Source organism: Megalobrama amblycephala, linkage group LG18, assembly GCF_018812025.1.
Source record: "Megalobrama amblycephala isolate DHTTF-2021 linkage group LG18, ASM1881202v1, whole genome shotgun sequence".
Classification (NCBI taxonomy): domain Eukaryota; kingdom Metazoa; phylum Chordata; class Actinopteri; order Cypriniformes; family Xenocyprididae; genus Megalobrama; species Megalobrama amblycephala.
Genome location: NC_063061.1, coordinates 29032936 through 29059188, shown reverse-complemented (window position 1 = coordinate 29059188; position 26253 = coordinate 29032936). Strand labels below are relative to the sequence as shown.

At 38.2% G+C, this 26253-nt stretch overlaps 1 long non-coding RNA gene across 3 annotated transcripts in view; it reads left to right on the top strand.

Moving 5' to 3' along the window:
• Positions 1-10711, top strand: part of LOC125253356 — an 87769-nt gene extending 77058 nt beyond the window's left edge. Inside the window, exons 2-5 of one of the 3 annotated variants that reach the window (XR_007181420.1) lie at positions 6876-6918; positions 7484-7945; positions 8310-8372; positions 9594-10711. This is a non-coding gene — a long non-coding RNA (uncharacterized LOC125253356). Of the gene's footprint in view, positions 1-6875; positions 7165-7267; positions 7946-8309; positions 8373-9593 lie in introns of all 3 variants that reach the window. The other 2 variants (XR_007181419.1, XR_007181418.1) reach the window with 2 other exon arrangements.
• The last annotated feature ends 15542 nt before the right edge of the window (positions 10712-26253 follow it).

Genomic DNA, 26253 nt, shown 5'->3' with positions numbered 1-26253 from the left:
TCTAGAGATGTTCCGATACCCCTTTTCCACTCCCGATACTGATTCCGATACCTGAGCTCAGGGTATCGGCCGATACCGAGTACTGATCCGATACCTGGGTGCAGGGCTCTGAACCGGTTCAAGGAACGAAACCGGAAACAAACAAAATTTTGACCGGAACGTAACCAGAAACGGAAACTGAATCAAATTTAATCGTTTTGAACAGGAACGCTCATTTGAAATGGCCATTAACCGGTTAATAACGTTATTTTTTCGTTTTATTTAATATTTTGATTTGGGAGTCAACCAATCACGAATTCAAATAGTACAGCCTATGCAAATGTGACGCTGACGCATCCAACGAGAGTGAAATGACCGAGCTGAGCGCTCAGTTGTCAAGTCATCATAGGTTAGGTAAGTCACAATGGCAACGCCCTGGCATTAGTTTTTCCGATGATATGTCACAAACCGTCAAGTATTAGGCCTATATTTAAGTGAAAATTAAAGTCAAGTAGGCTAATAAGCAGCTTGTTGTGTGTTTTGAAACCAGCGAAAATTACAGGATATGTAGAACATAGGTTCACACAACGCCACATCACGCACATGCAGCGGTTCAGTGAACGGAGAAAACAGAATAAAACTATAGGCTAACATAACACATATACAATAAAAGGGAATATTTAGGCCTATAGGCTATGCGAAATATTTCACCATATAATTAGGTCTACAGATTAACAAAACGAAAGTGGTTCATTGTGGCGCACTCTAACGATCTAGGAAAGGAAACAGACATTCTGCTTGTTTTCGTTATTTAAATGTCTTTTGTAAACGTATGAATTATGTCTGGCTTTTAAATTACGACCATAAACCATAAATTACGGAGTACAGTTTAGGAAAAAACGTTCTAGTGGTCACGCCAGCGCCTCATGCGCGCACACACAAATTCATGCATTGCTTACTTGATATCGCAGCTGTTAAATATTAAAATAAAAATACAATCAACCAAACATATAAAACTTTAGCTGCTCAATTCAATTCTGTAATACAATCTGCTGTCCCGTGACCACCGCCTTACTGTGCTGTTATGTGAAGGATGTTGTCGATAATGCGAGTGAAGTACAAAGCTTAGGCTACATAATAAATAGCCTAATAGTTTAGCATTCGTCTCGAAAATGGAAACAGTGCCGAATGAGAAAGGTAGGCTTCAGACTCACTTTAAATTAATTCGTTTAGCATCTTATTTAGTTTTATTTCTAATAAATAACCTTGTTTTTCACTTCTTCGCTGCTCTAAACAGTGGTTGCTTATGGCTGTGTTTGCATTCTGAGCCGCGAAGAAGAATTGAGTTCCGATTTGCTGCGTTAAGCAAAGATAGCGGGCACAACTAGATATTGTTTAAGAAAATGGTATCGGATCGGTACATGAGTTTAAATACTCGCCGATACCGATGCTAGAATTTTTTCTGGTATCGGTGGTATTTCCGATACTAGTATCGGAATCGGAACAACCCTACTAATATCGCAAGTTCCGTCGTTACTACCTTAGTTCAACGATTTGGTGTTTCCCGAAACCATAGTTCAAACGAACATTCGCAAAGTGGACTTAATCGTTATCTTGAGCAAAATAAGCAAGCTGACATTAAGTACAATGTATAATTTTTATTTCAAATATATACAAATGTCATGGTACGTAAGAATTCGCCTATAATTGAATCTGGAAATAAAGCAAAATAACAGAGAAAAATAAGAATTAGTCCTCAGATGCCATGTCCTTAATTTATACCAAAAAATCTAGCATTAATTAGTTCTCAGATGGATTCATTTAAAGAAGTTATTACTCCTCCACCTGCGTGACATCATTCATAAAAGTGGCTGAAGGACAGGTTTGCGACAAATACGGTTTTGGGAAACAGTCGTGACTAGCTAGTTGATTTGTTTACGTCATTGTATGGGAAGCTCACCCCTGTTTAGTTGCCCTTTACGAAGCCCCTCCTTCCAAAAAGGACAGTGTGCTCTGATTGGTTGGCTGTGTGTTGTGATTGTTTAACTTTGAGCATGTTTCGGAAATGTCCTTATCAGGCCTACTACGAACCATTGTAACTAAACCAGGTCTCAACCCTTACATTTATCTATCCGTTATTTTATTTTCATTTTTGCCGTATGCCTTGGGTGGGAATTATTTAAATGAGGAATACTGTGGTGTGTACATTCTTGGAAGAAAACTCTACAAGACTACAATCTGTAGTTCTGAGAATAAGTCCCCTTGAAGTGACTTTGTACTAGGGCTGGGCGATATATCGCATGCGATTCTCACGCGCATTTCGTCAGTAAAGCCGGTTCCCTGATTACCGCTAAATCGCCATCACCTGCTTTCAAATGGAGCGCCTTTTAATAGACAAAGCCGTAGTTCACGGACAAGCCACGCAAAATCGCGTTCAGTATCGAAGATGAATCGACTTCGATAATGAACCCGATTTTGCGTGGCTTATCAGTGAATTACGGCTCTGTCTATTAAAAGGCGCTCCATTTTAAAGCAGGTGATGGCGATTTAGCTGTAATCAGGGAACCGGCTTTACTGACGAAATGCGCGTGAGAATCGCATGCGATATATCGCCCAGCCCTACTTTGTACTTTGTAACTTTTCCTTTCAACAAATAGCAATATTACACACTAAAAGTTGAAAATGTAAAAAAGCATAATAGATCCTCTTTAAATTCATGCTAACACTAACATTTTGTACTGTTTCTAACCCAAAATAGTATATTATTTTATAGTATGACCATAGAAGACTTGGAATATAGTGTACAAGTCGAATGGCCTGCTTTGTTTGTATATTAAATATTTATTCACATTGACATCAAAATCCTCTCTTTTGTCACCACCCCCGTCATAGAGCTTACACTAGACTTTTATTGTGTAATTTCCTGACGCCCACCTGTTTAGCGTTGATGCGTTCGCATTGTCCATTTTTTATGATTACTATACATCAAGTCAGGGAAATTGACAAGTCAGTTAATATTAGCATATTTCTGAGTACACATCCCTGCAGACTTGTGAGGTAATCCATGAATAATTCATCTTTTTTTTTTCTTTTCTTTTTTTAGAGCAGCATCAATGAGTCACATCTCAGTATCTGAGCCTTGAAGTGTGTGACAAACTTTAAGACCTTTTCCTGAAAGCTAATGCATTTCATGTTGTCGACGCTACAAGTCCCATTCGGTTCTTCCGAGCCAGGCAAGAGATCTCTCATCAGGGATGAAGCCTCCCCTGATAAATCACTCCTCGCTGCTCTTTGACCCCTCCGGCATACCTGCAGGCCTTCACTGAGACTGCCTGCTCGGGACCTGCAACTTTTCTTCTGACCCCCTCTCAGACAATTATCCCCGAGACTGCCATCCTGCTTCACCGTCGGCCCTGCTTAATGAAGTGTGCAACGGTGGCTAGGCCCGTAATCACTGCAGTATGCAAACGTTCACCTTCTACGGCTCATCACCGGAGATTACATTCACAAATCAATGAGGGGTGCCTCACACTAAAAATGCTACAATTCATTTGCGTGCCGCGGGTTATAGCTTATCTTCAGCCCTTTGTGTTGACAAGCATCTCCTGTGCGATGTTTCGGGGGATGGGAGATGGTTTCCGTTAGCTGTTTTAGAAGCGGCCGTGACCCCAGACGAGGTTAGCGTAAACCAGCCGTTGGCTCTAAATGCAGTTGTCCTTTTAAATCAAATTATTCTCAATACTCAAGCTGCTAAAATTCCAATCAAGAGCCAAATGTCGTCTCCATTTCATGCCTTAGATATTAAAAACCGAGACTCTGTAATCTTAGACCTGCAAGGAACCTAACTTGAGCTATAAGAGCGTGCACACACACAAGCGTGTGTGCGTGTACAGACAGAGCTGTGTTCAGCACTATCCCCTGCTTCACTGGTCCTATCTTATTAAAGGCTGTCGGTGCAGCTACTGAGGAGCTATCATAAGCTTTTCATTATTGACTGAGAAAATATGATAATTTGGAAATCAAATGCTGCCTTCCAAAGGCTCCACTGTCACTTTCAATTTTAGATTCTCTCCTCTACTTATATGAGCAATGTGATAGTGGCGACTTCATATGCTTCTCAAGTTTCCTTCTCCATTTTGTACATTTATTTATTTATTTGTGTGCGTGTTTTTTTTTTTTTTTTAATTAGAATGTTGTAATTGAGGTCTCTCACCTATTGCACCTTGGTAAAAAAAACTAAAATTTAATTAAAAGCTGTATCTCCTTTCATAGCGGAAATTGAATTATGTTTGAAGTGGGAGAGATTGCAAACTGACAACATGTTTTCTTTATTAACTCCCCTCCTCTCCGTTTCATTTCTTTCCTTGGAACACCTGACAAAATATCCATGCAATTTAGTTTTTTTTTTTTTTTAATCTTCCTTTTTTACACTTCGCTAATTTAACATAAATAATCTTATGAGTCAAGAGAAAGTCATTTTCCATTTCATACAGTAGGTGGAAATGAGACCGGTCCTGAATGCTATTAAAACGAAACTGATAGGCCTGAAATGTTTTAATGAATAAACGATAACAGTATTTTCAACTAAGGCAGGGATTCTTTTGCTGTGTCCCAATTTGCCTGTATATACTATGCCCTAAAAGTATGCACTCTTTTGAGAATGAAAAGTAGATACTTTTGAGTGTGTAGCAGAAAAATAGGCAAGCTTTGGGACATACTTCCACATCATAAAATTGCGCTCTGTCGCAAAGTTAGGTGCAATCTGTCACCGTAAACCGGCCTGTCAATCATCCTGTCACAGTTAACATACTCATAAAAACTCCAAATTTTATTGAATTAAATTTGCACTACTCAAACTATTCTAAAAAACGACCAAACATATCTGTTTTGCTATTGTGCAATTTGTATCTTTATAAAAGGCATCAGGTTAGATATCGAATATTATTAAATCAAGGCCCTCATGCTGTTTTGTAGTTATAAAATGAATCCTCCTCTAAAGCTAAATGGGTTGTGGGCAATATTATCCATTAGAGTGTACACGGATCCACATTTCTTAAAATAATAGAATAATAGACCATCTGTGGACTTTTGGCATAATCTTTTCAACATACTATGCTTTGGGACACACTTATTCTAATCTCACATACTATTTAAGCCCAAATAGTCTACGTCCGTGCAACGTCCGCATGACGTAATTTTCGTGCAGCTCAATTTTTGACAATGCGTGTACAGCAGCGCAGGTGTGAGTGACTTGAGTGCTTGAAAACAAAACACACTAGATAGTGCACACGTGCCGAATGCATCTTTCCGCGCTCACGGCCAAAGGAATATGCTTTGAAAGGCTCACACCCTCAACTGTGCGCGAGACGGAGTGGAACGCGGAAAATAAAGTATACCCGTATAAAGTATTTCCAATGTCATTTGCTTCCAGTTATTTTTAGCTGTACAAAACAGCTTGTTAAGCTGCTTGATATTGCAAACTGGTATTTCTTACCATATTATTTTAATGTATTGCCTTAATTATGAGCACGCTGGTTTGTAGCGTTTTTAGTTTTTACATTAAACAGTTTTACAGTTTACTGCACTTTGATATTCTTCTCGTTATTTCTCTATAGCGGCTAATAAATCAAAAGTCTTGCATATTCACAGATGACAATTTACTTCCACGTTGAAAAATAAGGAGGACAGAGTGATCTGTCTCGCCACATGAAAGAGCATCAAAACAGCATTTATTGTTTGAATTTTGTGATAAAATTGACAGAATTTGAAAGATGACACTTTGTTTCTTATCAGAAGTAACAAAACACTGAGCTTATTGCGATTATCGGTGGTTAATGGCGGTTAGGCTACAACGCTGTTTTCGTCACGTACAAATGAGTACCGAACTGTAAGATGCGTACCGGAAATTTGCGGGACGAATATGTGTACTCTTACACCCCTACTATTTAGGATGGATAGTATACACATTGGGATGCAGGGTCTTTCTATACATCTGTCACCCCATCCGAAGCATCATATATTACCTCTATAGCACCACTATTCACACTTATCCCTAGGATTCCCAGAAATCCCAACATAATCCTTACTGTGGCATATTCCGGGCCAGCCGGAAACATATCAGGCCCTGCTGAGTAATTCTTTCACCCCGCCATCCTCTTGGTGCTGGATTGTGCTGACTCTAGGAAGTGTGATAGCCTGTAAGCTTCCCTCTGTCGGGATAAGGAGCCAGGCCTTTTTCCCAGGGCAGCGCTGAGGTAAGAGGGGAAGAGCTTCTCCGGCTGGCCAACGGAGCCCAGGATAAGCTTGATCCGTGCTAATCCTTCACACACGCCGCTCCTCGCAGATAATGGTGGCACTCTCTCTAGTCCTTATCAATCCGCCGCTGCTGCGGGATTACCTGGTGTGTGCTTGGCCTGATGGGAGATTTCTTGCTTAAATCCCATGCGGTAGTTGCTATGGTGTGCGGGGGAGACGAGAAATGAAAACAGGCTAATTCATGAGATTATTTTTATTAGGGATGATAATCAGGCGACCCAAAACTAAAGGTCTAGAAGGATTAGACAAGAAATTGGAATTAATTTTCAGAACATAAAAGGGGTTCTGCCTTATTTGGGCCTTGTTTACCTCATATAATAATATATTTAGAACAACACCAAGTGCTTTTCGCGCTAATGGCATATGCTTTTGCCGTAACGAACCTGGTGATTTATCTTGGTTCGGCTAATATTCAAACCTAGACCTGCTATTAACATTCAACATTCGGGATGCACTTAAAGAGATGCTCTTCTAATGAGAAGCTTTTGGATTTGTGTGATCAGTAAACCTCCTTTGTACCTATTCCCTGATAACCCGACATAAATATTCATGAGCGCATAACTCTGTCTCTTTTCTTATAGGCTCGTTCGCTGATTGGCTGAATAACCTCACTACAAGGAAAGTGTAAGTGAGAAATCTGTCAGGTTAATGCTGTTTGGTGTCTCTTGTAATTTCAGACATATAACAATGACTTAATCAGCATTTATGGAGAGAAACCACATCTGTGCTAGATGGGACCTGTACATTGTTATGAAAAACAGATGCATTTATGGCCACAGGGAGTTTCTCTCTCTCTCTTTCTCTCTCTCTCGCGGCAAGATCTTAAGCAGAGAAAAGTGAAAGGTGGAGAATTGGTGGAGGCGAACGGAGGTGAGCTAATGGATCAAAATTACCCCCGTCTGAAAGTTTTGACGAACGCTGACGAAATTGCTTTTCTTCCCCTCTCTCCCCACCCCCCACCCCTTCTCAATAGGAGACGCAGACAGAGAAATCCATCTGTAACACAGGCATTGTCATCGCCTTGCAATTTACACCCATTCCTCTCAACAGTGGTTCTTGTGCTTGATGGCGTGATAAATTAATCTTTTTCTGTGCCACTGCGTCGATTCTTTTAAAAGAATACATTAAGGGGCGTTAGAGACTTTTTTTCTCCCGGAGTAAACATTTTTTCTTTCTTTCTCTCTCTCAGTCACCATGACAAATCATATTCTCTGGAGATGAAGAGAAAAGGCCATGGAAATAGGAAAAATGAGAGAAGGATGGAGGGGACGGGGAGGCAGAAAGCCATTTTGGAAAGCCGTCGTGCTAGCCGGATCAGTCTGAGCGCTGCTTTGACAGAGTGCTCCGTGGAAACCATCACACACACTGCCGATGATAGTTGTGGTTGTTGTTGAAGAATTAAGTATGACCTTCACTCTAATCGTGTTAGACATTGGAAGGAAAGCGTCTAATCATCAATCACTCAGCAGTCAGCAGAGTGGAAAGATCACCCAACTCAAACACAGCAGGGACAAACAACAGCATGCGGGGCTGTGACTATACCGGCCCACCTTCACCATTACCGCCAGGACTGTCCTTCGCTTATAATCTCCAAGCTAGTGCTGCTGTTTTAATGGCCTCTACTGTGTGTGGCAAGAACGTTTCTCAGCTGGTGGGTTGCAACCCATTATTTAATAATACATTTAAAAAAAAAATAATGAATATATTTTATTTCACTTTATTCATCATTTTTATTTTTAATTTATTTGATCATATTACTGTTTTTTTTTTCCAGTACTTTTTCAACATTGTATTTTTTTCTGTGTAGAAGCACCTCTGTAGTCCTCCATGGGGATTAAAAAAGTTAAAATCTCACAGGAACCATAAAATCATTCACATTTAAGATATCAAAATCAATATTGATTTTTCAAAGGGAGGAGGAAATGCCTGTGAATTCAATCAGACTCTTCTCTATGTTGAACGCATGACCATGACGTTTATAGTTTCATGCTTTGTCACAAAATCATTTTTTGTAGAAGCCAGTCAGATTAGGCAGACGCCAACCCTGTTTGCGCACCTTGGACTCCTACATGAACAAGGTAACCCTTACGAAAAAGAAGTATACTTCAAGTTCATTTTATCAAGTATACTTAAGTAATGTTCAAGTATATTTTTAAGTATACTTTATGTAGTAAGTATACTACTAGTATCAATGTACTAGTAGTAAACTTGTAAGTGTACTATTTTAATACCGCTTGGGACTAAATTGGCCCAATTGAAGTATACGTTTAAGTGTACTGTAAGTGTAACAGTAGTAAACTTTAAGTACACAACTAGTTCACAGCTACGTTTCTCTTTTGTACTGCATCTGTACTACAAGTAAACGGAAAAGTATACTAGTAGTTTACTATTTTAATACTAGTAGTACATTTTTAGTATATGAAAGTACACTTTGAAATATACTCTCAGTAAACTACTAGTTTAGTGCAAGTATACTTGTAAGTTTTCTTTAAGTGAACATATCACACTTACAGTTTACATTTTATATATTATTTTTGCACTTTAAGTATACTACTATGTTCCTATTTAGGTATTGTTTTTTATACTTGAAATACCTTTAACTACTTAAACTCTTTCCATTTTAAAAACATTTGATTCTAGCTTCATGAATCCTTTTTTTATCAACACTTAAATGTGGGTAAGTTTCATAAAATAAAAAAAAGGAAACATTTTAAACAAAAAAGCTGAGAAACTGCATTTTTGTCAAAGACTATGTCCGAATGTGATTCAGAACAATGATCAAACACAGGTGGGGTAGATTGAGTCCATAAACACCCCCAAAGCTTCATAGTCCTCATCCAGTAACGTTTGGAAGTTTTGATTTATATGCTGTTTAATGTTTGATGATCACTTTGTTTTATATTTGCGTAAGTAATCTTCTATCGCTTGTTTCAGCTTCTTCTTCTCCTGCAATTTGAGCTGGAGATTCTGTACTCTTTCAGAAGATGCGTAACAGTATAGCCTGAAAATTCAGCCAATGGCGAGAAAAGAGTAAAGTAGATTTGAAGTAAATTCCTATGTACACTACCAGTGGACTAGCCTACACAAAGTCAAGTCAAGTATACTAAGTGCAATTTTAAGTATATTTCTCAGAAATACATAAAGTATACTTCTGAGAAGTATATAAAAAGTTGACTGAAAGTATACTTTCTTATTTTTAGTTTAGAAGAAGTATACTAAAAGCACACTTGAATAAACTACTTTTTTGCAAGTATTTTTTAAAGCTATATTTTTAGTGCTTTTGCCTTTTATTTTGGCAGGACAGTTCAAGGAATGACAGGAAGAAATAGGACGGAGAGAAGAGAGGGGAACGAGATTAGGAAAGGACCATGAGATGGTACTCAAAGTCAGGTTGTGCTGCAATATACACTACCATTCAAAATCCTGGGGTCGGTAAGGTGTTTGAAAGTCTCTTAAAATTACAGTAAAATATTTTTTAAATATACTGACTATTTAAAATAACTTTTCTATGCTAATATATTTTAAAATGTAAATTATTCCTGTGACATTCCTTATTATTATCAATGTTGAAAACAGTTCAATATTTTTGTGGAAACCTTGATTTTTTTTTTTTTTTTTAACTACACTAAATTTTCAGGAGTGACACCGCATTTAAAGGCGTTTCGTGTGTTTGGTATCCGCTATTCTGACCGAAGAAATATTACAGCCACAAAAGACTTGTTATGTTCAGCAATTTTAACTAAAGCACAGTCGACGGAGGCGTCATGTTTTGCTTATGCTTGGAAAGTCTGCTTCACGGATCGTGCTCTTGCTGTGTTGCCATGTTCACTAATTATAAGCCTTTTTTAGGGCTTGTTGTTTAAGCTTGGCTTGGTAAGTTTACAGATTTATTAAAGTGAGCAGGTGTGGGTCACGATTTTTTGGTTTATTGTTTTTTTTTTTTGGTTTATTATTTCAGTTTATTGTGGGCTTGTTCTTGTTCACTGTTTTTCTAGCAAGATCTGGCAACACGTATACGTTCAGACTCATACCACTTTCCCTGTGATTTCCTGCACAGCACATAAAGAAGAGAGAAACATTTCTGATGCACATTAAAATATGTCATAAACAAACAGTTTTTCAGTTTGTTTCTGTGCACATTACATAGAATTTTGGTAAATGCGATTGTCACTACCTGCATTTTTCGGGGGTGAATTTGGTTGTAGAAAGCAGATGTCACTCTCTTATATTACTGAACTGTGAATAAAAGTATTAATTTTTTTGATCGGTACTGTATATGGCATAGTGCTGCATACAAGACAGTGAATTGTTTGTTGCTGAGAGCATGAAGCCATCACAGTTAAAGAGACATTTAGGACTCAAAATTGTCAATTTCCTTCCCAATCTTTGTAATGTTATTATTTTTTTTAAATATTGTTTTTACTTTTGTACAAACTCAATTCCAAAAAAGTTGGGACACTGTACAAATTGTGAATAAAAACAGAATGCAATGATGTGGAAGTTTCAAATTTCAATATTTTATTCAGAATACAACATAGATGACATATCAAATGTTTAAACTGAGAAAATGTATCATTTTAAGGGAAAAATAAGTTTCATGGCATCAACACATCTCAAAAAAGTTGGGACAAGGCCATGTTTACCACTGTGTGGCATCCCCTCTTCTTTTTATAACAGTCTGCAAACGTCTGGGGACTGAGGAGACAAGTTGCTCAAGTTTAGGAATAGGAATGTTGTCCAATTCTTGTCTAATACAGGCTTCTAGTTGCTCAACTGTCTTAGGTCTTCTTTGTCGCATCTTCCTCTTTATGATGCGCCCAGTCTTTTCTATGGGTGAAAGATCTGGACCGCAGGCTGGCCATTTCAGTACCCGGATCCTTCTTCTACGCAGCCGTGATGTTGTAATTGATGCAGTATGTGGTCTGGCATTGTCATGTTGGAAAATGCAAGGTCTTCCCTGAAAGAGACGACGTCTGGATGGGAGCATATGTTGTTCTAGAACTTGGATATACCTTTCAGCATTGATGGTGCCTTTCCAGATGTGTAAGCTGCCATTCCACACGCACTCATGCAACCCCATACCATCAGAGATGCAGGCTTCTGAACTGAGCGCTGATAACAACTTGGGTTGTCCTTGTCCTCTTTAGTCCGGATGACATGGCGTCCCAGTTTTCCAAAAAGAACTTCAAATTTTGATTCGTCTGACCACAGAACAGTTTTCCACTTTGCCACAGTCCATTTTAAATGAGCCTTGGCCCAGAGAAAACGCCTGCGCTTCTGGATCATGTTTAGATATGGCTTCTTTTTTTACCTATAGAGTTTTAGCCGGCAACGGCGAATGGCACGGTGGATTGTGTTCACCGACAATGTTTTCTGGAAGTATTCCTGAGCCCATGTTGTGATTTCCATTACAGTAGCATTCCTGTATGTGATGCAGTGCCATCCAAGGGCCCGAAAATCACGGGCATCCAGTATGGTTTTCTGGCCTTGACCCTTACACACAGAGATTGTTCCAGATTCTCTGAATCTTTGGATGATATTATGCACTGTAGATGATGATAACATCAAACTCTTTTCAATTTTTCTCTGAGAAACTCCTTTCTGGTATTGCTCCACTATTTTTCGCCGCAACATTGGGAGAATTGGTGATCTTCTGCCCATCTTGACTTCTGAGAGACACTGCCACTCTGAGAGGCTCTTTTTATACCCAATCATGTTGCCAATTGACCTAATAAGTTGCAAATTGGTCCTCCAGCTGTTCCTTATATGTACATTTAACTCTTCCGGCCTCTTATTGCTACCTGTCCCAACTTTTTTGGAATGAGCTCTCATGAAATCCAAAATGAGCCAATATTTGGCATGACATTTCAAAATGTCTCACTTTCAACATTTGATATGTTATCTATATTCTATTGTGAATAAAATATAAGTTTATGAGATTTGTAAAATATTGCATTCCTTTTTTATTCACAATTTGTACTGTGTCCCAACTTTTTTGGAATCGGGTTTGTATCATAAACAATTTTGGTACTGTTATACCAGACATCCAACATAAAGCCAAACTAGTTGAGAACTACTATGCTGTCTGGTGTGCAGTAAGAATTGGACTGAATATCCATCCTGATCCTTATTTTAAATCTCCCTAGAGGAAAAGAGAGAGAGAGAGAGAGAGAGAGAGAGAGAGAGAGAGAGAAGCAGGCAGGTGAAGCATGGGTCCGAATGCAGATGTGACGCAAGTTCAAAGGGCTTGTGCTCCCTGCGGACATCCCTCTGCCTCCGAGCAGCCATAGCGCATCACTTACCCAAGCCCACTGCAGTGCCCTACTCATAAAAGACTCACTTTTAAGGGGATGAGAGGCAAATAAATCTCCTTTACAGGGGTTATAAAAGTAAAATGCAGGATTAAGGCTGCCCTGTACAACCAGTGCACATACACAAACATATATATATATATATACATCGTTTCCCCCTTTTTCCAGAGCATAACCTACTGTAATTTCAAAGTGACCCCCGTGGGGTCCTCAGGACATGTTTTGAATGTCAACATATGGTGGACAGCTGGAATAAGGCCTTTAGGATACGCCACCATAAGATGAGGTCAGTTTACTATAAGTGACCATAAAGAACCAATGCATATTTGATCTGTTTGCCTGTATGTGTCTGCAGATATGCACAGATCTAATGAAAATGTTTTTTATACTTCTGCTTTAATTACGGCGTGCTCAGATCCAAGTTTCTTTCCCCTATATTTTCCTCACTCTCTTTCCCTATCTATCCCTCAGCTACCTATCTCTATTTAAATACAAATGGAGGGCTCTTAAAAAGAAATTGTCCTCAAAATGCCAGAGTCCCTTTTGTGTTTCACACTCAGGGAGCATGTCGCACCAGCCGCACACGTGTTGAAAGTGTGTGCCGAGAATTATTGGCGCCTGTGCCTCGTTTCCAAGGTTACAGGTTATTATTGGTTTGAGTGGGCTTCACGTGGCATGATGCAGCACGGGCTCTGAGAGGTGTTTATGGCAGGAGAAAATGATCCAGTTTTTAAAAGCAGTATTAGAAGGTTTGGCCCAGAACACATGTTGAGTTGTGAGCTCATGACCTGTACTATTTATTTTAGATAAACTGATTAATTTCCCTGTTGCTAAGTCGCAGTGATTTGCATTCTTTACAGGTGCCCTCTTTCTCGCTTGAACTCAGACTTCTTGTGTAGTTTTGTTGTGTTTCTTTGAGGAATTTAAGAGAATCTACCAGTACCAGTGCCCAGAGAGGTGAATTGATTTACTTGATGTGTGTTTGGAGGTTGTTTCAGATTTCTTTATATTACCCTTATGAAAAATAAGCATACTTCAAGTTCATTTTATTAAGTATACTTAAGTGAAGTTCAAGTTTATTTTTAAGTATCCTTTATGTAGTAAGTATACCAATATCAATGCACTAGGTGTAAACTTGTAAGTGCGCTGCTCAATACTACTTGAGACTAAATTGGCCCAATTTTTAGTGTATAAAAGTGAGCTTGGTCTCATTAGAAAAACGTACCTGTGGGAACGTTTTCGCGTAGTAATGCTAAAGTGTAATGCTCCATTATTTTTTAAAATAACGTACCACCAACACTACAGCTAAACCCAATAGCGTTAACAAAAGCAAATGTGACATTAAAAGCATCCGTAATCGTGCCGTTTTAGCCTCTCATCTTTGAGCTCTTTTACCGCGACTCGTTTTTCCCCGGATTCGTACCCAAGGCTTTCTCGGCCTAAGTCCAATTCCGTATCAGCTCAGCTACCGAATAAGCTTGTTATGTCAGAAAAGCAAAATATATGGAGCTGGTTAACCAATGCAAAGTCCAAAATATATTAGTTTACAAATCATGCACTTTGGTAAAAAGCGCTTTGAAGTCATAACATAATATTGTGCAAGGAGACATAAAAATAAGTCTTTATTAATCCATAATCTGACCCAGTAATCACAACTGTGTATGAAAATGATTAAAAGTGCTTGCTGTTTTACTGCCTCTAGTGTTCATTTCTGTTGGAAACTGCAGTGATATGTACGTATTTGTACTAAGTTTTTTGTTTGTACTGCATCTGTACTACAAGTGAACTTATAGGTATAATGATACTTTACTAGTCAAATACTTGTAGCACAATTTTAGTTTATGAAAGTACGCTTTGAAGTATACTCTCAGTAAACTACTAGTTTAGTAGTTTTATACTGCAAGTATACATGTAAGTTACTTTAAGTGAACATAAAATGGTAACACTTTATTTTACAGTATCGTAGTTACACGTTACTACATGTACTTACTATAGTAATAACAGTAAATTATCCATAATTACAAGTAACTAACCTTAAACCAAACCCTAATCCTAACTGTAACTCTATAGTAAGTACATGTAGTTAATCAATAGTACTTATTTGAGTAATTACAATGTAACTACGGCACTAAAATAAAGTGTAACCCATAAAATCATACTTATAGTATACTATTTATATATTATTTTTGCACTTTATATACTACCATGTTCCTAGGTATTATTTTTTTATAACACATTTTATTCTAGCTTCATGCATTATTTTTTTATCAACACTTGAATGTGAACAAGTTTCATAAAGCAAAATTGCATTTTTGTCAAATACTAAATCCTGATCGGATTCAGAACGATGATCAAAACGTAGATCGTAGATTCACACTCATTTCCTCTTCATGGGTTCAACGTTTCATTCAGTAACATTAGGCAGTCTTAAACTTAGGTTAAATTCTGTTTAATGTTTGATTATCGCGTTATTTCACATTTGCGTAAGCAATCTTCTGTCGTTTGTTTCTGCTTTTTCTTCGTCTGTGTTTTGATCCGGAGATTCTTTACTAGAAGATGCGTAATAGCGCCCCCTACCGTATAACAGTGACAACATGGATAGTCGGAAAATTCAGTCAATGGCGGGGAAAGAGTAAAGTACATTTGAAGTAAATTTCTATGTACACTTCCAGTGGACTAGCCTACACAGAATTGGTTCAGTTAAAGGCCTGTTCACACCAAGAACAATAACAATAAAGATGACAATAATGATATCTATATTAGTGTCCACAAAATATCGTTCTGTTTATTCTAAGCATGAGCTTTAAATGCTCAAGCTCTTTAAAGCTGGATGGATTCTGACTCTCAATGTTTTAATCGTTCATCAGCTAGAATATAATTGTCTCGTGTCTTTTTTTTTTCTGCTAAAGAATGTAAAGGAAAAACATCTAAAGCAGAGATGATAGTTAAATGAAACACCTGAGAATTCCATTAAGTCTCTTGAACTGTGAAAGAGCAGTAAACTTTTCCTCTGAGAAACGAGAGGATGTTTGAAATTTGAACAGCAAACAAACTGACATCCTCAAAAGGCAACAAGATTTGATGGCAAAGATGAGAGAAATGGATCTGTGAGATTTTGTGACCACAGAGCAGGACACCCGTTGAGAAGGACTGAAGTGTCTGTCTGTGTTTGGCTGGCTTCAGGGGGCAGGTGCGTGGCAGTCTCGAATCCTTTCGCTATGCTTTTCCTCCTGTACGTCTTTGTACAATGAGAAAGCGAGGAGGGGGGAGAAAGGACCTTGTGAAGACGAAGCCTCCTGCAAAGACGCAATTAACAGCATAGCCCTGTCAAATTCTCTCACTCTCTCTTTCTCCTCAGTCTCCTCTAACAAGGCCACAAAATGACTCACCTCTCATTGGGCGGGTGAGGTGCCCTGAGAAACAGCACAGAGCATCACACCAGAGTATTTCCACTCTCCAGCACCACCGAGATTCATTCCTCCTCGTATTCAAGACTCTTCTGTGAAAATGAATGCAGTCAGCCAAGGTCAGTAATACTGTAATCTTGTGCAACACTTGGAATATGGAATATAAGCCAGGCAGCTTTTATGCAGAGGAGAGGAAGTCGAAATCCCCTGTTGGAAGCTCGGATGGTGAAAACCACCCTCATTGCGTGTTATGTATGCATACTGTATGTGCGATGCAAACACATGAATTATGTATTGCATAAATGACAGCGATGACAGAACTCTAGTTCTGTTCAACAGCTGAACTGAAATAGCAGAGGACTTTTGTGGTCCGCAGAATTCTTTAGGAAGGTCTCACTTGCTTTATCAACCCCCCTCTTTGATGTTATTTTGTGATGCATATCATTATCCTGATAAAACTGTAAATTGTTTAACAACACAACACAGTGTGACAGTGGATTTGCATGCAGTTGCTAAACAGATCACTTAGAACAACTTTGACCTGAAAGGTTAAATTCATGCCGAACATTGAATTAACTATGGGTGTGTAGAAGTTTGTGTGTGCACAAAAAAATGTTTGGTTAAAAACAACCCAAGTTGGGTTGAAAATGGACAAACCCAGCAATTGGGTTGTTTTAACCCAGTGGTTGGGTTAAATGTTTGCCTAACCTGCTGGGTAGTTTTATTTAACCCAACTACTGATTAAAAATGACTATATGGCTGGCTTAAAATGAATCCAAAATAGGTGAGAAATTAAAAATCAGACACATAATTACTAGAGGCAACAATAATAATCAAAAGGTGAACATTTATTAATAAGTGTATTAATTTATTAATTATTAATTATTGTTTATTATTCATTATCTTATTAATAAATGCTCATTTATTAAACATATTAATAAATGTTCATTTCCAGCATATTTTGGGTTCATTTTAAGCAAGCAATACAGTAATTTTTATACAACAGTTGAGTTAAATAAAACTACCCAGCACGTTGGGCAAACATTTAACCCAACCGCTGGGTTAAAACAACCCAATTGCTGGCTTTGTCCATTTGCAACCCAACTTGGGTTGTTTTTAACCCAGCATTTTTTAGAGTGTGTGCACATCTCAGATCAGGGATCAAATTTCTAAATATCTGTATATTTATCTGAATATATGAAGGTTTGTAGTCTATATGTGTGTGTATATATCCATCGATCCATTCATCACTCTAAAAATTTGCTGGGTTAAAACCAACCCAAGTTTGTTTGAAAATGGACAAAATCAGCAATTGGGTTGTTTTAACCCAACAAATGGGTGCCAAAAGTTTTATTTAACTCAACTATTGTTCAAAAATTACTGTACTGCTTGGTTAAAATGAACCCAAAGTATGTTGTAAATTAACATTTATTAATCATTTTAATTAATAGTAATTAAACAATAAACATTTATTAAATTGCTTATTAATAAATGTTCACCTTTTGATTATTATTGTTGCCTCTAGTAATTATATGTCTGATTTTTAATTTCCAACCTATTTTGGGTTCATTTTAAGCCAGCCATATAGTAATTTTTTAACAATAGTTTGGTTAAATAAAACTGCCCAGCACACTGGGCAAACATTTAATCCAACCGCTGGGTTTGTCCATTTTCAACCCAACTTGGGTTGTTTTTAACCCAGCATTTCACGAGTCCGTCTGTCCGGTCGGTTCAGGTATATCCTACGTTATGGGGACAAAATGTCCCCACAAAGATGGCAATATCCAAAATCCTTGAGGGGACGTTTTTTGGTTCCCATGAGAAAAACGGTAACAGTTAAATGCTATAACAACTACCTTACTAACTAATGATGTTTTATTAGCAAAGTTTGGGAGGAGCAGGTTCAGATAATTAACCTAATTAACACGAGAGGAGCGCATTCAGTTAATCAACTCAATTAACGATAAGAGGTGTATATGTACAGCAGACTTACCCCCGTTGGTCCCACTTTATATTAAGTGGCCTTAACTACTATGTACTTACATCAAAAAATAAGTACAATGTACTTATTGGGTTCATATTGAATTGCAAAACATTTTTGCAGCTATTGAGGTGGGATACGGTTAAGGTTAGGGAAAGCTTTGGTGGTATGGGTAGGTTTAAGGGTAGGGGTAAGGGTTAAGGGATGGGTCAACAGTGTAATTATAAATGTAATTACAGAAATTAATTACAGATGTAATTACATGCAGGTGTTTTTAAAATATAAGTACAATGTAAAAAAGTGTATGTACACAATAAGTGCATTGTATTAAATTATTAATTTAAATGTAAGTACATAGTAGTTAAGGCCACTTATTATAAAGTGGGTCCCCTCCGTTTGTTGACAGTTTATCAGCATCCCTCCGCCACCCCATCTCCTCACTTCTAGTCCTAACAATTCTTACCACAACGGGGGGGAGTATCCCTCCCCTGGACAGCACGCCAAATACGCATAACCTTTGCTCTACTTAATTAATTGTAAGCGTGAACTCGTGAAATAAGCAGTAAATTAAGAGTTTATTGAGGCAAAAGTCATAGTTAATAGTGAATATGTGTTCCCCAAACCAAAGTGCTAGCAGAAAAAAACATATAAATGATGTTTTTATAAAAATGCAGAAAGCTTTCTGTGATGTGTAGGATTAGGGTTAGGGGATAGAATATACAGTTTGTACAGCATAAAAATCATCTCACACATAGATAAATCTCCTTTACATGAACCCCCATTGGGTTCCACTTTTTTGGAGCCAATTTATACAGTATATAATCTGTTATTAAGAACTACAACACCAAACTGATGATCCAGAGTAGGTTTGAAAATGGATTAGAAATGATCAGACTGCACAGGGATCACCACAGTCTCTCAAGCAGTTTCATAATTCAGAGATTCATCATCTGTTTTAGTGTTGCATCAATTCACCATCCCACATTACAAAGGTTTTGAATTGTGTTTTGTCTCAAATGGTATAGCACATTACCCATTACCTTGAATATGATATATGGTAATTTGACAGATACCAGCTTATAAGCAAATGCAAAGTTAATTTTAGAAATGTGCTAGAGCAGTTTTGTTGGACTGGATGATTAAAAAAAACATAAAGACAGTTTTGCATTATAGTACTCCTGCATATGTATACACACCATTTTTTTATCATCTCTCAGAGCAGTTATTAAAATATTTGATTCCATGTGACAGGTGAATTAGGATTCATCTTGTAAAATTACATTATATTATTTCCTCCTTTCACTGTTTCCCCTTTCAGTGTTTTTCTCTCGCAATGCCCGCCTCTCCGTCTCCGTCTATCTGACATCTTTAAAAAAAAAAACAGTGTCCGGAATATATCAGTCCACGCTCCGGGCCTGAAAACAAGAGACGGATATATTCTGGCCGCCATTTTTCGTTAAGCTGTAGACAGTGAAGATAAGTGAAGTGTGTGGATTTTTGTGTATGTATGCATGTGTGTCTGTGTTTGTATGCCGTCGCCGCTGCTCTTCCTCACTCGCTGCCAAAGGGAGGAGGGAGCGTGTGTAATTTGGCTGTGGGAAGAGCGGCAGAAAACAATTATGTGCACGAGGTGGCCGCGGAGATGAGGCAATCGCCGCACACTATAATGGAGAGGACGGTTGACACATGGGCTTTATCCCGCTCTGGTATTGTTTGAATGTGGGCAAAATGACTCCACTATATTGTCAGGACCTAAAATGAATTGCCAATTATATCCAATGGCATCCCATTGGAGAGTAGGTAACATTTAAAGTGATGGATAGAGACAGGGAGGATCTTTAGTGGATGCCTTTTTTATTCAGAAATGGCTCAAATTTCCTCACATTGTGAGTCTGGTGAGCAAGTTAAGTTGGGAATGTGAAATAAACAGTGAACAAACAACAGCTTTAAACAGATTTTCATTGAATCATATGGTTGCTGTCAGAGGTAAATCGATTTTGAAGTTCCGATTTTTATTTTTCTTAACCGTAAGTTGAAATCTGGCGCTCCCTGTTGTGTCTTCAAGATGTTGTAGAAGAAGACTTTTGTTTTTCTTCTTTGAGAAATCACTGTTCTCAAATGGCAGTTGTTTGCCTTGTTTTTGACATCTTTGTAGTGCAATTTGTGTGTTTTATTCACCAGGCAATGCAGCTATAAGCTCTACCATGCTCTTTATAACTTACAAGTATTCTCAGATGGCAGTTGTTGTCTTGTTGGGGGGAGATTTAACATCTTTGTGTTTGTAAGGCCATTTTTTTGTGTGTATTTCAAATCTTGCTTACTCGAGTCCAACTGTAAACTCTAACATATTATTTAGAACTTATGAGTGTGTGCTTGTCATCCAATGAACTCAGTTTCATTACAATATTTCTGCACATCAGTTTCATCCGTGATTTTTTTTTCTTTCTGTACGAAAGAATGCAGAAGCTGAGAGAGAGACTAATCCTCCCACCTCTGTTCACCCACAGTGCAGCTGTGTGAATGAAGCTCAGCTAATAAGCAGGATCAACCATGTTCCATTCCAACTTATTTAAGTGCATCTCCAAATGCCAAGATACTTTTTCACATGTTCCATTTTTCGCCATTCCTCGCTTTTTACCTGTTCTCACTCTCACTCTGTTCATTTTCTTTGAGTGAGCATGGTTAACTGCATGGCTGATTTATGTCAGATACACCCTGTCTGAACATAGAAATCAACCCTGTTACATCCATTTCTGCCATTACTTTCGCTTTAATTTAGACTGTTATGTCGACATATGAGATTCTCCTGAAATCCTAATATTATAAGGGAAAATCTTATGAAACATGCAGAGTATGGGTCAAATTTCAACCTAAAATGTAAAAAAAAAAAAAAACGTATACATTGTCATACATGTATACCATTCAAAAGTAAGATTTTTTTTCCTTTTTTTAAGAAAAAAATATTTAAGTTATTATAATCAGAAAGGATGCATTAATTTGATCTAAAGTAACATTTCTAACATTATAAAAGATTTTGATTTCTAATAAATGCTGTTCTTTTGACCTTTCTGTTTATCAAAGAATCCTGAAAAACAAAAATTTTCAACATTGAAAATAAAAAGGAATATTATTTCCAAATCACCATATTAGAATGATTTCTTAAGGAGCACAACAGTTTTCAACATTGATAATAATAAGCAATGCTTCTTAATCACTGGATCAGCATATTAGAATGATTTCTGAAGGATCATGTGACACTGAAGACTGGAGTAATGATGCTGAAAATGCTGCTTTGCCATCACAGGAATAAATTACATTTAAAAATATTGTAGCACGTAGTAGATGTGGGAAGAAGGAGGCGGGAACCGGTGAACATAACATTAATAATTCCAAAATAAACCAACAACAAAATGAAAGTAATGGCGGAAGTCCCTCATAGACGGCTGCCGCACACACAAACATAATAAAACACAACATAAAGTCCAGGCCTGGTCCTCTCTCGTCCTTCACTGTCATCACTCCTCGCTTTATGCTTCCGGAGCTCCTCCGTGAGATACGAGACCGGTGCAGCGCGCAGCTGACTCTCATTATCACTTGCACCACCAGCCTCGCGCCGCTCTCTCACGGCTCTCGCCTCGCCTTGCTTGTCACAAATATATAAAATAAAAAACAGTAAATTTACATTGAAATATTATTTCACAGTATTATTTTTTATGTATTTTTGATCAAATAAATGCAGACTTGGTGAGCATAAGAGACTTTTTTTCGAAAACTATCTTGAACAATAGTTCAAGTATGTATATAATTAAAAATATATATATATTTGTTTGCATTGTGATATTTTCATGAGTGAACCTGATTCATATTGTAGTGCAACACTTGATTTTATCCATCAGTATTTGTAAAAACATAATACATCATTTTATTTAGAGCATTTTATTGTAGACCAAGCTTGTGGGTTCAATTCCCAGAGAACTCACAGTACTGTAAAAGCATTTATCTTTAATGTACCGTAAGCTGTTTTAGATGAAAGTGTCTGCCAAATAAGTCCAAGGACATTTGTTGAGAAAGTAAATTAATATTAATATTGCTATTACATTAAAATCATAAAGCTTTATTTCTTTTACATATCACTCTATGTCTGCTTCATTTTTGATTTTCCGTCTGCATTTCTCACTGTGTTTGTGAGAACGCGCTGCAGATGCTCGAACAGCCCAGAGTCCCCCTCCTGACACGTGTGACTGACAGACAGGACAGACGCAGGGAGAATGATGCATTGTATGTCTAACTGCCCCACAACCTTCTGGAATCCCCGGCAAGAGCTGGGAGTCATTAACTTTTAAAGCAGGTAGACTGAGCGAGAGCAATGGAAAGAGAGGGGTCAGACAGACACAGGGGCCAGTGTCCATACTGCTGCTCTGTGGCATACCAATCCCTCCCAAAACCCCTTCAAATGGGGTCTGATGGACAAGAGCGAGAGGGCAGGGCGCAACCCGGCAATGGTGGGGTGTCGCTGCTGTCATCCGCCATGGCGCAGGTGGCACAGGTGGCATTGAGGATACGGGCAGGTATGTGCACAAGTGTGTGCATCAGAGGAGCAAGAGGGTTGATTGACAGGTCTCATCAGAGACAGCCTAATGACACCCCCAACCACCAATTAAGGCTCATCAAGGTCCCCAATTGAATGTCGCTGATAAATAATGTATGCCCTCAGTAATTCCACATAATCTTGATACTGGAGAGTCAAAGGTGTATGCATTATTAATGGGGCCAAATTGGACTTTAATAACTGCCTCAGTGAATCCTACACGGTGGAGGAATTCACTTATGTTAATATGGCTTTATTATTAATGGGGTGACGGTTTTCTAAAATGTTAACTGACTGAAGCACTCCAGAGGCAATTCCCGAGATTGACGAGTCCATCCAGGAGAACTGGAGCATTCTTATTTATTTACCGGCCTACCTGTGGTGCGTCGGCCCACACCATTAGATCAATAATTTGTTCATCAAATCATTAGCTTGTATCAGAGTGGCACAATTATGCGGGCGGCACGTTCGGAAGACAGGGCGTCGTTAATCGCATATTAGCTCGAGACGGACCGGCTTACTCTTAACAAACACAGATGAGATGATAAAGGTGGCACTATATTGTTTGTTTGGAGTGTTGCTGTTGCCTTAATTGGTTGACAGTGAGTTGGCTGATGGGATCCTGGAGAATATCACTAAATGATGAGCATTTAATCTGAAAAGATCTCCCAGGGATTAAAGTATCAGCACATCATGGTGTTTTGAGTGAAAAGACTAATATTTGCTGTAAACCTGCTTAGTTGTTAGACTGAGGAGCAATTTTCTTATCCGTTCCCACTGTTGAGGGCCTGATACAGGAGCACTTTGTAAACACAACTTATAGGAGAAGTTTCTGTGGGTTTAAACTTGTTCTTAGCTTCTGTAAGCTTGTTGAAACTTCAGATATCATGTCTGTGCATGCGTCCCAGAAAGGAAGGAAAGTGATTGAATTGTTTGTGCGTTTCTCGTGCATTTGCATACGTCCACGGCGCATCAGAGGCGCGGTTCTGCTTCGCTTCTCTGAGCTAATCTACCTGGCAGAGGCTCTGAGATGTTGCTGGCACGTACACGGATCACAGCCCACTTGCACAACATCACAAAGAAGCCAAATGAAAATATGTGTTTTCCATTTGTGTCTAGAAACCTCTGTGATGATTAAGAGATGCTTGTTTTTGAACTTATTCGGATTTTGGAGGTACAAAGTTCTAAATCAATTACGCAGCGTAAACACTGAGCCTCAGTATGAGTGCAAACGGATGCATACAAACAACAAGTTTCAAGGGGTAACTTTTTTGTTTTTCTGTTCGTGAAAAAATATATACAGTGTCTATAGAAAGTCATAATACCCTGTGAAAATCTTTACATTTTGTCACATTACACCCTGGAAAATAAAATAAATTAAGTCTAAATTTTTTAAGCTCTATGTACACATTATAACCCTCATCAACAAAGTGAAATTAACATGTTAAAACATTCTGGAGTATTATTAAAAATTAATTGGTGAAATACCTGGTTTGGTAAAATGATCGGCCCCTTAGGGGCTGTTTACACGACACCATTTTCAACCAAAAACGGAAAACTTTGTATGCGTTCATTTACAGTACATGACAACAGCGTTTTGGTGGCCTGAAAATGCAAACTTTTGAAAACGGGTTCCAAAGTGGAAGTTTTTGAAAATGTCTAAACTGAAAAAATGCGAATCTGTGAAAACAGTGACAGCATGCCCATGCGTATTACATGTTTAATCTATCCATCTTACTTTTCAACGAGGAATTTAGGTGTTTTCTGTTAATGTGCGAGACTTCCGATTTATTAGCCGCTATAGGGAAATAACAAGGACAATATCAAAGTGCAGTAAACTGTAAAAATAAGGTGAATAGGCATGTGCAAGATGAGCTCTGTAAAAATGCGTATGTGCGCCGGTGCGTAGTCGTTCTTTACAAAGTGACATCGACAACTACTTATCTGGCATGGGTAGTACAGCGTTTTTAGTCATTTGTATGGATCCGTGTGAACAGGGATAGTTTTGATAACGTCGTCATCTGTACAAAGACAAAACTTTTCAGTTTTTTAGTACATTGTTGTCGTGTAAACATACCCTTAGTGTATACTATTATAAACTTGCTCAGGTGCAACCAATCAACTTCCCGATCAAACACCAGGTTAATTGTCCCACCTGACATCAATTGTACTGGTTTTGATTACTTCAGAATAAAACCAGCTGTTTCTTGATGATTCCACGGTTAATAGTGCATGGTACTGCGAAGAATTCACCATGGTTGGGAAAGTGCTTTCAAAAGGCCCCTGGGATTTTTAGAAAGGAACAAGTTAGGACAAGACTACAAAAACATTTCGAAGGCTTTAGCTATCCCTCTGAGTACTGTTCAGAGCATCATTAAGAAGTGGAAAGCGTATGGCACCACCAACACAATTCCAAGATCAGGGCAACTGTCCAAACTGGATGACCAAGCCAGGAGGACACTCATCAGAGAACCTATCAAGAGGCCAAATGCAACTTTGAAGGACTTACAAGGCTTTCTCTTCAGCAGGGACTGGGTGATTGATCATGATTGAAGGGAAAATTGATGCTGCCAAGTACATCCAAATTCTTGAGGAAAACTTTCGTCCCTCAGCTACACAGCTGAAGATGGGCAAGTAATTCACTTTCCAACACAACAATGATCCTAAACATACCACCAGAAGAACAATGCAATGGCTAATGGATAGGAAGGTGAATGTCCTTGAGTGGCCAAGTCAGAGCCCTGAGTTAAATCCGATCCGGATGGACTTCGGAGAGCAGTCCATTGCCTCTCACCATGGATTTTGACTGAACTTGAGCGATTCGGCAAGAAGGAATGGGCAAATATTCAATACCCAATCTAGGTGTGCAAAGCTACTACAGACATATCCAAAAAGATTAATGGCTATAATTATAGCAAAAGGTAGCTTAACGAAGTATTAAATAGGGGGACTGATGACTTTTCCGACCCTGTTTTTTTTTTTTCTTCAAAACTGCTGCCTTTTTTATTTTTCTCTTTTTTTTTTTTTTTTTTTTTTTTTTTGGTTAGGCAAAATTTGTAAATAAAGCTGTAAAAGATTTTTTTTCTTTGGAAGGGGTTTTGATTTTAGGCTGTATGACAAAGTAACTATTTCAAAGGGGTATGATGATTTTCTATAGCACTGTATATTTACCTTCTTTCATTGGCTCTTTTGTGACATGGTACTTTCATGGTTTATTCAATCATTTTTCCTCCAAAATTGGTTTATGTTCCTTTTTAGCTGTTTCTACTGATTTAATTTCTCCTTATCTTGCAAAACTGCAGTTCTCTATATACCAGAAGTATGTTGTGACGTCCTGAAAAGCATCAAGTGTGTTGCTTTCTGCAACTATGCTTGGTGCCCAACCAATTGAGAAGCAATAAAATCTCCTGTATATCAGATACTGGTGTCAATACAGATGCAGCATGCAGGTTATACATTATTTTTATATTTTAAGAGATCATTAACACCAAGAACTGATTTCATCACTTCACGGTTACAGTTAAATTCAAATACATTTATCTTTTGTGATGTTTCCTGTTCAGTGTGTTGTAGAGGTGCTGCAGTGTGTTCAGCGGATTTCCAGGAGGCTGGCGTGATCTGCATGTGCATGTATCAGGTCAGTCTAATCTAGGTAACTGTGGTTGCCTGGGA